The sequence below is a fragment of the Alosa alosa genome, chromosome 11, assembly GCF_017589495.1.
Source record: "Alosa alosa isolate M-15738 ecotype Scorff River chromosome 11, AALO_Geno_1.1, whole genome shotgun sequence".
NCBI classification, from domain to species: domain Eukaryota; kingdom Metazoa; phylum Chordata; class Actinopteri; order Clupeiformes; family Clupeidae; genus Alosa; species Alosa alosa.
This window is the reverse complement of record NC_063199.1, coordinates 5,954,560-5,964,355: the sequence shown is the minus strand read 5'-3', so window position 1 is coordinate 5,964,355 and position 9,796 is coordinate 5,954,560.

The window sequence follows — 9,796 nt, the reverse complement described above, 5'->3', positions numbered from 1 at the left end:
CCCGTCTGATCACATGGCAATCACACATCAATAGAGTCTGCTCCTGTCAGATTGAGGGATTCATTGTTTGTTTATTTTGTCTTACACCTTAGTTTACCCACAAACTGCACACAGAAATGAAAACATACATGCAAACACACACTCACACAAACACACACACACTCACACACTGTGCCGAAAGATGGGCACACTCCAAAATCCTAAATAAAAGATTAGCCCTCTCATTCAGCACAAGGGGGGAACAAAATGGAGAGACAGAATATTGGGGGGAAGAAATGGCTGCGGTAAGAAAAGAGTGTAGAGAGAGAGCTGGGGAAGAGACTGAATAGAAAAAGAGAAAAGACAGAGTTGAGGGAGGAGAGGAGAAGAGCATTCAGCAAGGAGGATATAAAAGGAACAGAGAGGGGGGCGAGGGAGTGAGACAGAGAGCTATGGAAAGAGGGAGAGGGAGGGAGAAGGAGAGAAAGAGAGAGAGAGAAAGGGAGAGAGAGAGAGAAGAGAGAAAAGAGGAGAGAGCATAAGAGAGCGAGAGTGGAGGGGGAGGAAGGGAGGGAGGGAGGGAGGGGGGCAGATGAGAGAGCAAGAGCCGGGAGAGAGAAAGAGAGAGAGAGAGAAAGAGAGAGGGAGAGCGAGAGAGTGAGAGGAGAGATCAAGAGAGAAGGGGGAGGGAGAGAGGGAGGGGGAGTGAGTGAGCGAGAAACAGAGAGGGTGAGAGAAAGAGAAAGACAGAGAGAGGAGAGAAAAACAGAGGGGGAAGGGAAGGAGAGAGAAAGAGAGAGCCACAAGAGACTCAAAAACCACAGAATAAAAAGCCTCTGTCTGCCTCCGACTCTATACGATATACAAACATGAATGCAAATATCCATCTATAGAATATGTATGGGAATGAGGTGGAAGCCCATGTTGGACCGACAGGCACCTTAAAGCTCAAGTTCATCAAATCTGTCACTGAAACAGCCCTGTGTGGCATAGTGTGTCTATGTCCCTGTGCGTGCGCGTGTGTGTGTGTGTGTGTGTGTGTGTAGCACTGCCCCTCCTTTCACACCATCAATCAAGCTGCCTCCCTCTCTCTCCTTCTTTCTCCTTTTCTCTTTCACTCCTTTTCTTTCTCCCTCACTGCAGTTTCAGGTTGAGAGGTCAGCACCCCCTCCCATCCCAACACCCAGTACCCCTCTTCCCGTACTTTTTCTGGACGACTAAAAAAAAAAAAAAACTCCATCTCTTCAACACCTCTCTCCCTGCAAAGCATCATCTCCTCATAACGGCGGAGTCTTGCTGTCTGTCAGCTGACGTCCCTGTGTGTGTGTAGCTCTTGTCCTGAAGGAGCCGTCAAAGGTTTACACAGCCGCTCTCGCTCTCCACTCGAGCGCGGCATAACAACATTCTTTTTTTTTTACCCCCCTTTCTTATCCTCCCGGACAATATTTGGTCGGCGTGGCGACTGCTGTGGTGGCAAGGTAGGCCCACAATGACCCGGCAAGGCCTGTTAACACTAGGGGTCTCTCAAGTGCCCTGTGGTTGGGCTACGCCAGAAGGCTGCCTCATTGCCAGTGAATCACGGCCAGGCGAAGCCACAGTCCCTTTGCAGTCGAGTCCTTCGTCCTTTGTATTTCTCCCCTCGCCTCACAGTTACAAATTTCAGCCCGAATTACTTTTCTCTTTCTCCCAAGTTTCATTCTTTTTAAATCAAAACCCTTTGTCTCTCTCTTCTTTTGTACCTTCCTCTTGTTTCCATGGTTACCCCTCTCTCCGCTCTGTACACTATCTATCTCTCCCTCCGTTTCCCTCTCTGTCTCTCTCACTCTGTTCTTATCTTTCTCATTTTGCTTTCATCTCTGCCTCCCTTCCTCCTGCTTTATCCCACACCCTCCTCACTCTGGCTTTTATCTCTTTTCACTTTCATCTGTCTTTCACCTTTCTCTCCCCTTCAAGCCTGCCATTCCATCATGCCGTTTTTTGGTTTGTACTTATGGAAAAGAAAGGAGGAAGGGGGGGAAAGTTTCATCTGTTGCCCCTATCTATCTACTCTGCATTTTTAATCATGTCAAATTTTTCTCCAATCCAATCTGATTCCACCAAGGCTCTGGCTCTGCTGGCTGTGGTCATTTGCATGCACACCAGACAGAGTGGTCAACTCTCATATGAGGTGACAGAGGCTTTAGTCTTTTCACCTATAAGGTGGAAGGGAAAAAAACGGAGAAGAGGGGAAAAAAAATACATATTCAGAATATAGATCCTGGAATGGGAAATTGGTTTCAACGGAAATTAAATGGGGGTAGGGGTGGGGGCACCAGTCTCTCTGGTCCAGAATCTGTACTAGAAGACACCAGAGATGCTAAGGCATATCAGGATCATGGTAGCACATCACAGATTCTTTTACGGACTGTGGCCTTTATACCTGGATGCCTCTTCACATGGGGCCTAGCTATAGAACTGGAGGTCTGTGCACGGTGAGATACAGAATAGCTCCACTGCCTGTCAGCTTGATACCATGATGAAGATGTGGTCACGGGCCACAATTTGTCTCCCCTCGGCGGACGTTCACTGGAAGATAACGACAAACTGCATGTCTGAATTATGGCTCCTCCTCATAATATGCTGCTGCACGTCAGAAAAACCTCAGCTAAAGAGCATACTAGACAACAGCATCCTAAGACACAATCCTAGACAAAATACTCTCAACAATATACATCTGGGCATTTTGAGCAATAGAAGTTATCCATAAAATAGCACTCAAGCAGCAAATCAACTCTGAGTTTGAATTATGAAAATTTAACAGAGGCCAACCAAAACAATTTTCAATATGAAGGGACACTACTGTCAGTGCTATGCAAAACACATTATGTTCGCCTGAGGGCAAATGAGTGGTGTGCACAGGCTGAAGAAATGGCCCTCTGGAGCCTCCGTCTACTGTAGGTGCTGCAGCCTCTGGCAGGAGGAAGTTTTCTGAGCCGAGCTACAGCTTTGACTGAAACTAACCTCCCTCCCCTCCCCTCCCCTCCCCTCTCCTCCCCTCCCCTTGCGTTCTCCTTCCCCTTTCCCTTTAAGTACCACAACTATTCAGAAAAGAGAATAAAGAAAACCTGAATAGAGGAAGAGAAGAAATAGGTCCCAAAGAGAAGGCAGACGAAAAAAAAGAAGAGAGGAAAAAAAGCAGAGAGAAAAACAATGAAAGAAAAACAGGACTGAAAAGCAGCCAAAAAAGAAAGAAGGAGAAGAAAAGAAGGACGGAGAGAAGGAGGGGGAGATAAAAAAAGAGTGAGCACAGGGAAAGGGAGAAAAATAGAGACGTTGAAGGAACAAGAAAAAAAAAACGATTGGATGTTCTCAAATGAGGACATGTTTCAAAGAAGATAGATTTTTCTAAGGCTTGAATAATTCTTGGTCGACTAGTTTGCAAACATGCAGCAGACATAACTAAATAGCCCTACTAGCCAACATATCGATATGTTAATCTGGCAGATGTTGGCTTCCACTTCAATTTGATCACACTGTTTTGTTACAGTACAGTAGCCTTGGAAATAACGTTGTTAACCAGTATTATTGTATTCTATTATTAACCAGTATTTCATTATAGAATAAACCATTAGACGCAATTAATCAAATTCAAACACCCAGTGTAGGCATTACCAATTTGTAAAACATTTTTATATTCTAGGCTACTTGAGGCTTTGAAAAATTGGGGCCAGATATTTCAAACTTGAGTTGCACTAGTGAGGGTGGACAACTAGAATTGCCTCAATAAAATGAAGGACAACAAGCTGTGATGAACTAGGGGGGGAGAAATGGACTGAGAGAAGGAGAGAAAAACACAACACAATGAAACATTACTGTTGGGACAAAAGGATGTGGCTTTTTTTCTTTTGGGCTTCCTGTCCCAGGAGAAGGTTATTTTTAGAAATGGCCGATATCTCAGTGGCTGTAACTAACAAAACAAATCCAAAAAATCTCTGAGTAAAAAAAAAAAAAAAAAAAAGAAGAAAAGACAAAAGATTTTCTTTGAAAAAAATGCCAGACAGTGTTAAATGTCTGACATCGCGAGCCTTAACACACCCAATGTTCTGGGCTCAGGCTAGAAAAGTAGACGAGAGCTTGTGTGTTAGTCACTGTGTCTTGGACCCATCGTTACACACCCCGCTGTCCTGTACTTCGTAACAGTAGGAGGTAACAGCCAAGGCGTCTTTGGCTACCATGGCCCTGGCTAGGTTAGCCCTCCCCATTGGCACCCATGATGTCATGATCAACAATCTGATACTGGATATCGGCGATGCAATCTGTAATTGAAAACAATGACCTTCCAGCTGCACTCTGCTGATGTAGCACGTGACTACCAATAATAATCCACACGGCCAGGCTGAAGGAAGGAGAGAATGGAGAGGACTGCAGACAGCGCTGGTGATGGAGAGAGGCTACCTGCACAATCTACTATCAGATAACACACACACACGCGTACGCGTCCGCGCGCACACACACACACACATTCTCCATTCTGGTCCCTTGCGCCACAGTTGCATAGGACTGCACTGTGACTGCATTATGCTGTACTACATGTGCGGTGCATCCATATATGTTTCACTGTAGGCATCAAGGAATCGTGAAGAATATTGACTCTATAGGGGTGGGAATTGTCACAGAGGCAGCGATACAATACTATCATGATGTATGTTCCACAATACTGCATTACTGCAATTTGTTACATTTTATGATACAGTGATTCAATTAGCCTATGCAATATATTGCGATTTATTTCTACCATGAATCACATTTTTTTTTTTTTTTGGGGGTACTCTGCAGCCAGTTTCATTCTAATGTGATGCATGAAAGGAACAGGGTCTTGCGCCATATTGTAGTCTTCATAAACAATGCTATCAGAGTAGACCTATGTACTATATCAAATAAAATCTATATACAATGTTAAAAATATTAATATACAGCAAATTATAATATCATACTGCTGTATCAACATACCACCATACTACACGGTATGTTTTTTTTTTCTCCTAGCTCTTGCTGAATATGTAAAATGTTTGGGACACAAGACAGGTGGGAATTTAATTTCATGAGCATTATGATAGTAGGGAATGTCTGCTGGCAGTCAAATTCATGTTGAAACAAAAAACAATTACAATTTGAGGTCCTCTCACGGACAGGAAATAAAATCAAAACAAATCAACAAATGTTATTGTAAGTCATGTCTGTATTCTATTCCCTCTCTTAATTGTTTCTTTGAGTTTTATACCATATAAAGAAATACAATAACAGTAGCCGAATATGAGTGATCTGCAATGAAGATGAATAAGTAATCTGATGCATTGATAGATCAGACTTCCATTGTAGAGGCAGCAAAGACAAGAAGGGTATTGTTACTGCAACGCTACCAGACTGACTATCCCAACAGAAACTCATCACTTTAGGTGTGAGAATTACTCAACCATGGCATGAAAACTGTTTTCAGAATGACCATAACAACTACTACATGTGCACTTCCTGAAAGAAGCACTCAATGCTAACTCATTAACAGCATTAACACAACAATAAGAAGATTGTAATTTTGAAAACTGCTTAAACATGCCCAGAATATGATATTTTCTATGCTTCTAACCTTCAGATTACGTCCACAAAATATTGTACTGACAATAGTTTACATACTGTAGTTAATCCAAAACTGAATCATCACTCCAAAAAAAGCTTGACCTACCATGTGAATTCAGAACAAAGAAATGGGGGGAGATCTTGGAAATTTGGACTATAACACATTCCATTCAATGCGCCAAAGTTCTGGAAATTGTCGGGACAATTTTGCAGACAAAGTTCTGTGCCTTTTTGGGTCTTTGTGAGATAATTATGCAACGTGTTTAAATAAACAGGCCATAACCCATAGTGACAGACAGAATCACACAATGGAAAAATGCTACTAAAACTACTATCGACATGGTTGTGCTCTCTATACGGTTCTGGTCTTACCATCATGTGGATCTTAAAGGTGCAATCCAATACACTTCTTGTTAAATTTAGCCAACTGCTCCTCACAGCCCCCTAGCTTTCTGTACTGTGTGTGTGTGTATGTATGTGTGTACGTGTGTGTATGCGTGTTAGCACACACACCTGGCTCTGTAAATGGGAAGCAAACATATAGTGGCTTGAACTGAGCCATAACCAATTCAAGCCAATCGATATGTTGCTTCAAGAGTACTGAAGGGAGGGTGCAATTTCATTGGCTTTTAAGCTAAAATATCAACATCCCTTTGCCAAAATCACAAATATAAGTCACACTGTCTAGTCTTGGAAAAGTTGAACTTGTTGTTCCTTTTCAAATCCAATGCCGTCAATGGATTCACGTGGGTGGTTTTATCATTAAAACTGTATGTAAATTATAATTACAATGCTGTACCATTCAATGAATAAGACTGGTAGTTTTCATAAATGGAACCCATTTCACTCTTGAGATCATTTGAATTAGATCCCTTCTGAGGCAAGTAGGCTTTGGCTGTTATTGCACACGTAGTTAGCCTGATGTAGTCAAATGAACTATTCAGAATTTGAGTCTGGTACTGCCTTGGTACAAATGCCTTAATCGCTGTTTTCAGTTTTTGCACTGTCAATATCTTGTCCAACAATATGCACTGTCAATATCTTGTACAACAATATGCACTGTCAATATCTTGTACAACAGACGTGCGGAATCTAAACTTCTAGCTTCTATAGTAACAGTCTTTTTGTTGTAAAAAAAATCAACCGAAGTGCGCTCAAGTGACACCGTCAACGGGCAAGTCCCTCCACCCGGTGGCCATATTGCAACACATTTTGGGCACTTATCGGGAATCTATTTCGGGCAGAACCTGCGCATGTGCAAGGCTTCACAACACCAACCTCGCTCCAGCGGCAAGATCACAAACATGATTGGTACAATGTATTCACAACACATCACATGATTGGTACAATGTATTCACAATACATCACGATTGGCACGATGTATTCACATGTCGACTTTTGGCCGGGGAAGGGGTGGGATATATGTAGACAACTGGCATATTGGCGTGACGAACTAACCCCATGCCTTTCTATGGAGGATTTTTTGAGTGCTGTGTCTCCTGTGGTAGAAAGTCTCTGGTACCGTTGCTCATGTGTCCATCATCGTATAAAGCCCGCCCAGATGATTTGATTGGTGTGCCCATTTTCATATAGTCATAGAAGGTTCTCAATGGAACAAGTTCAGACCGAATTTCCCAACCTCAAATTTTGTTGGTGGGCTTAAAGGTGAGGCTACACAGCCTATTATGCAAGGAACCCTCTTCTACTTTCAGCTAGCTCTTTCAGCAGCTGTGTTACAAAAGAGAAGATTCCTAGCAACCATGCGATCCTCGGTGTTACAAAAAGTCAAAACGTCATTCTGCAGTGGTCCTTTTCTAAAGAACCCCATCAGTGACAATTACACTGTAAATGACAAAGCTACAAAAGTGAATCACCACATACAGGCCAGAAGTTCAAACCTAATGGCCTGAGTGATGATCTCTTACTAGCACATCCTTTTAAGAAGGGAAGGGGGTTTACTATAACCCAACCTCACTTGTGTTTGACTGACCGCATGATTGAACCCTGCACCAGCCTAGGCTCAAACCTGCAACTTGCAGCACCTTGGATTGTGAGACAAGTGTACTAGCAAGGGGTCTAAAACCCATGGGTGTGAGCATGTCTTACTAGCATGTCTATTAAGGAGTCGGGAGGGAGCTTTACTTACAGTACATACTGCACAGCTATTGCACCAGCTGGCTACCGTTAGACTCAATCCTCTAAACTTCACTCCCATCTGGATCACTGCACCAATGTAACTGCATTGTGTCTGACCAACCGTGCAGCTCAGCCCTGCCAGGACTGGAACCCATGTCTTGCAGCATCTCAGATTGGGAGCCGAGCACTCTAGCAAGGGAGGAAAAAAACTGTGGGTGCAAGCATCTCTTACGGACTTGGGAAGGGGATTTATTTAATGTACATACTGTGCAGTTACTCTAGCAACTGGGTACCGTTACACATTATCAAGAACCTCATTTGTAAGAATATCTGAAATGTTGCTAAACTAAAACACTGTGATCTAATCTGAAATTGTATTGCCTGGTTACTAGGTTTAACCAGGTTCACTGGTAAACCACTCTCCTTGATTGCTAGTAACGATACAGATACCAACCATTCCACTGGCGCACCACAGCCACTACCATTCTACCACTTCTTACTTCTGGCTTAAAAGCAAACAAATATACCAGTATCAAGTAACCTAAGCTTATAGGTGGAGTCTTTTGAAACGCTTCAAAAGCGTACACAGGAAAGGTGTTAGAGTCTTTGTGCTATAGGTAGGGGATTTTTGACTTTGACCAATCAACAACCAAATCTACAACAACAACTAGAAAACTCAATTCCAGGGAATTACCAGTGCATGAAAATGCAAAACATATGGTGTGAAATATATTGTTAAAACAGATGATGTGCTAATTGGCAATCAACATGATGAGGTTTAATATAGTTGAAATGACTGAACTAGGTAGATGAGGTTTAATATAGTTGGAATGACTGAACAGATAGGTGGATAGTTTAAAAGGTTAAATTATTTGCTAGGTAGACAAGGTTTAATATAGTTGGAATGACTAGACAGTTAAATAGGTGGATAGTTTAAATGGTTAAATTATTTGCTAGGTAGATGAGATTTAATATAGTTGGAATGACTGAACTAGGTAGATGAGGTTTAATATAGTTGGAATGACTGAACTGTTAAATAGGTGGATAGTTTAAAAGGTTAAATTATTTGCTAGGTAGATGAGGTTTAATAGTTGGAATGACTGAACTAGGTAGATGAGGTTTAATATAGCCTGGCCACCTGGCCTAGGATTAAGCCTAATGTTAAGTCTATGGGGAAATTTTGAGTAGTTTTTAATAAATAGTTTAAAAGTTACAAAGTATAAAAGTATAGAAGTTACAAAGATGAAAAATACACTGCCCAGATGTCCTAAGTAAGATAGTTTGAATGAAGTTTCTACGTTAAACGGTTGAAGCTGCATTAATTCCGTAAGAAGACGAACGCGTCCTGGTAATGGTAAGCACAAACAATGCCAAATGTGTATATCTACCAGCCACTGGCAGATTGATGGTCAAATTCACCAGCCACTCAATATCAAATTATTACTTTGTATCTGAAATCTACCAGCCACTTTCATATTTCACCAGCATTTGGCTGATGGCTGGTGCGAATTTCCATTCCTGCTCTGCAGGCACCAACAACTACTACGCTGCTTTCAATAGTGTAGTCCTCCTTCATTTAGCCTGGCCTAATCAGAGAGATCAAGGCCTCTGATAGATACAACACATATTTTCCAGAAGTTTACTAATCATGCTAGCAACCATATTTACTGTCTCATCAAAATTAATATTAAATTCAGTCAGTTTTACCGGCAGATAAAACAAAAAGGAAAGGTTGGTAACCTGATTTGAAATAGATTACAGTTAGCCTATTTGTTTTGACAAATTCTACTTTCCCATAAACCTCAAGATGCAAATAATTAAAATCTGCCTAATGTAGACCCTATTGTGTGTGCTCTAACCAATCCAATACACCATCTTTTTCATTATTGTTTAGCACCATCAAATTCCAAAGGTCAAAAAAAGTTTTAACTGTACAAGCCTACAGGGAAATGTATGCCATAAAATCGTCAAGCTTTCTTGTGCTGTTGATTTCTTTTTGCCTACTATCTTTGAGCAATGCAGGTTTAGAACAACTCTAGTCACTACTGAAAATTGAGTAAGTAGCCTA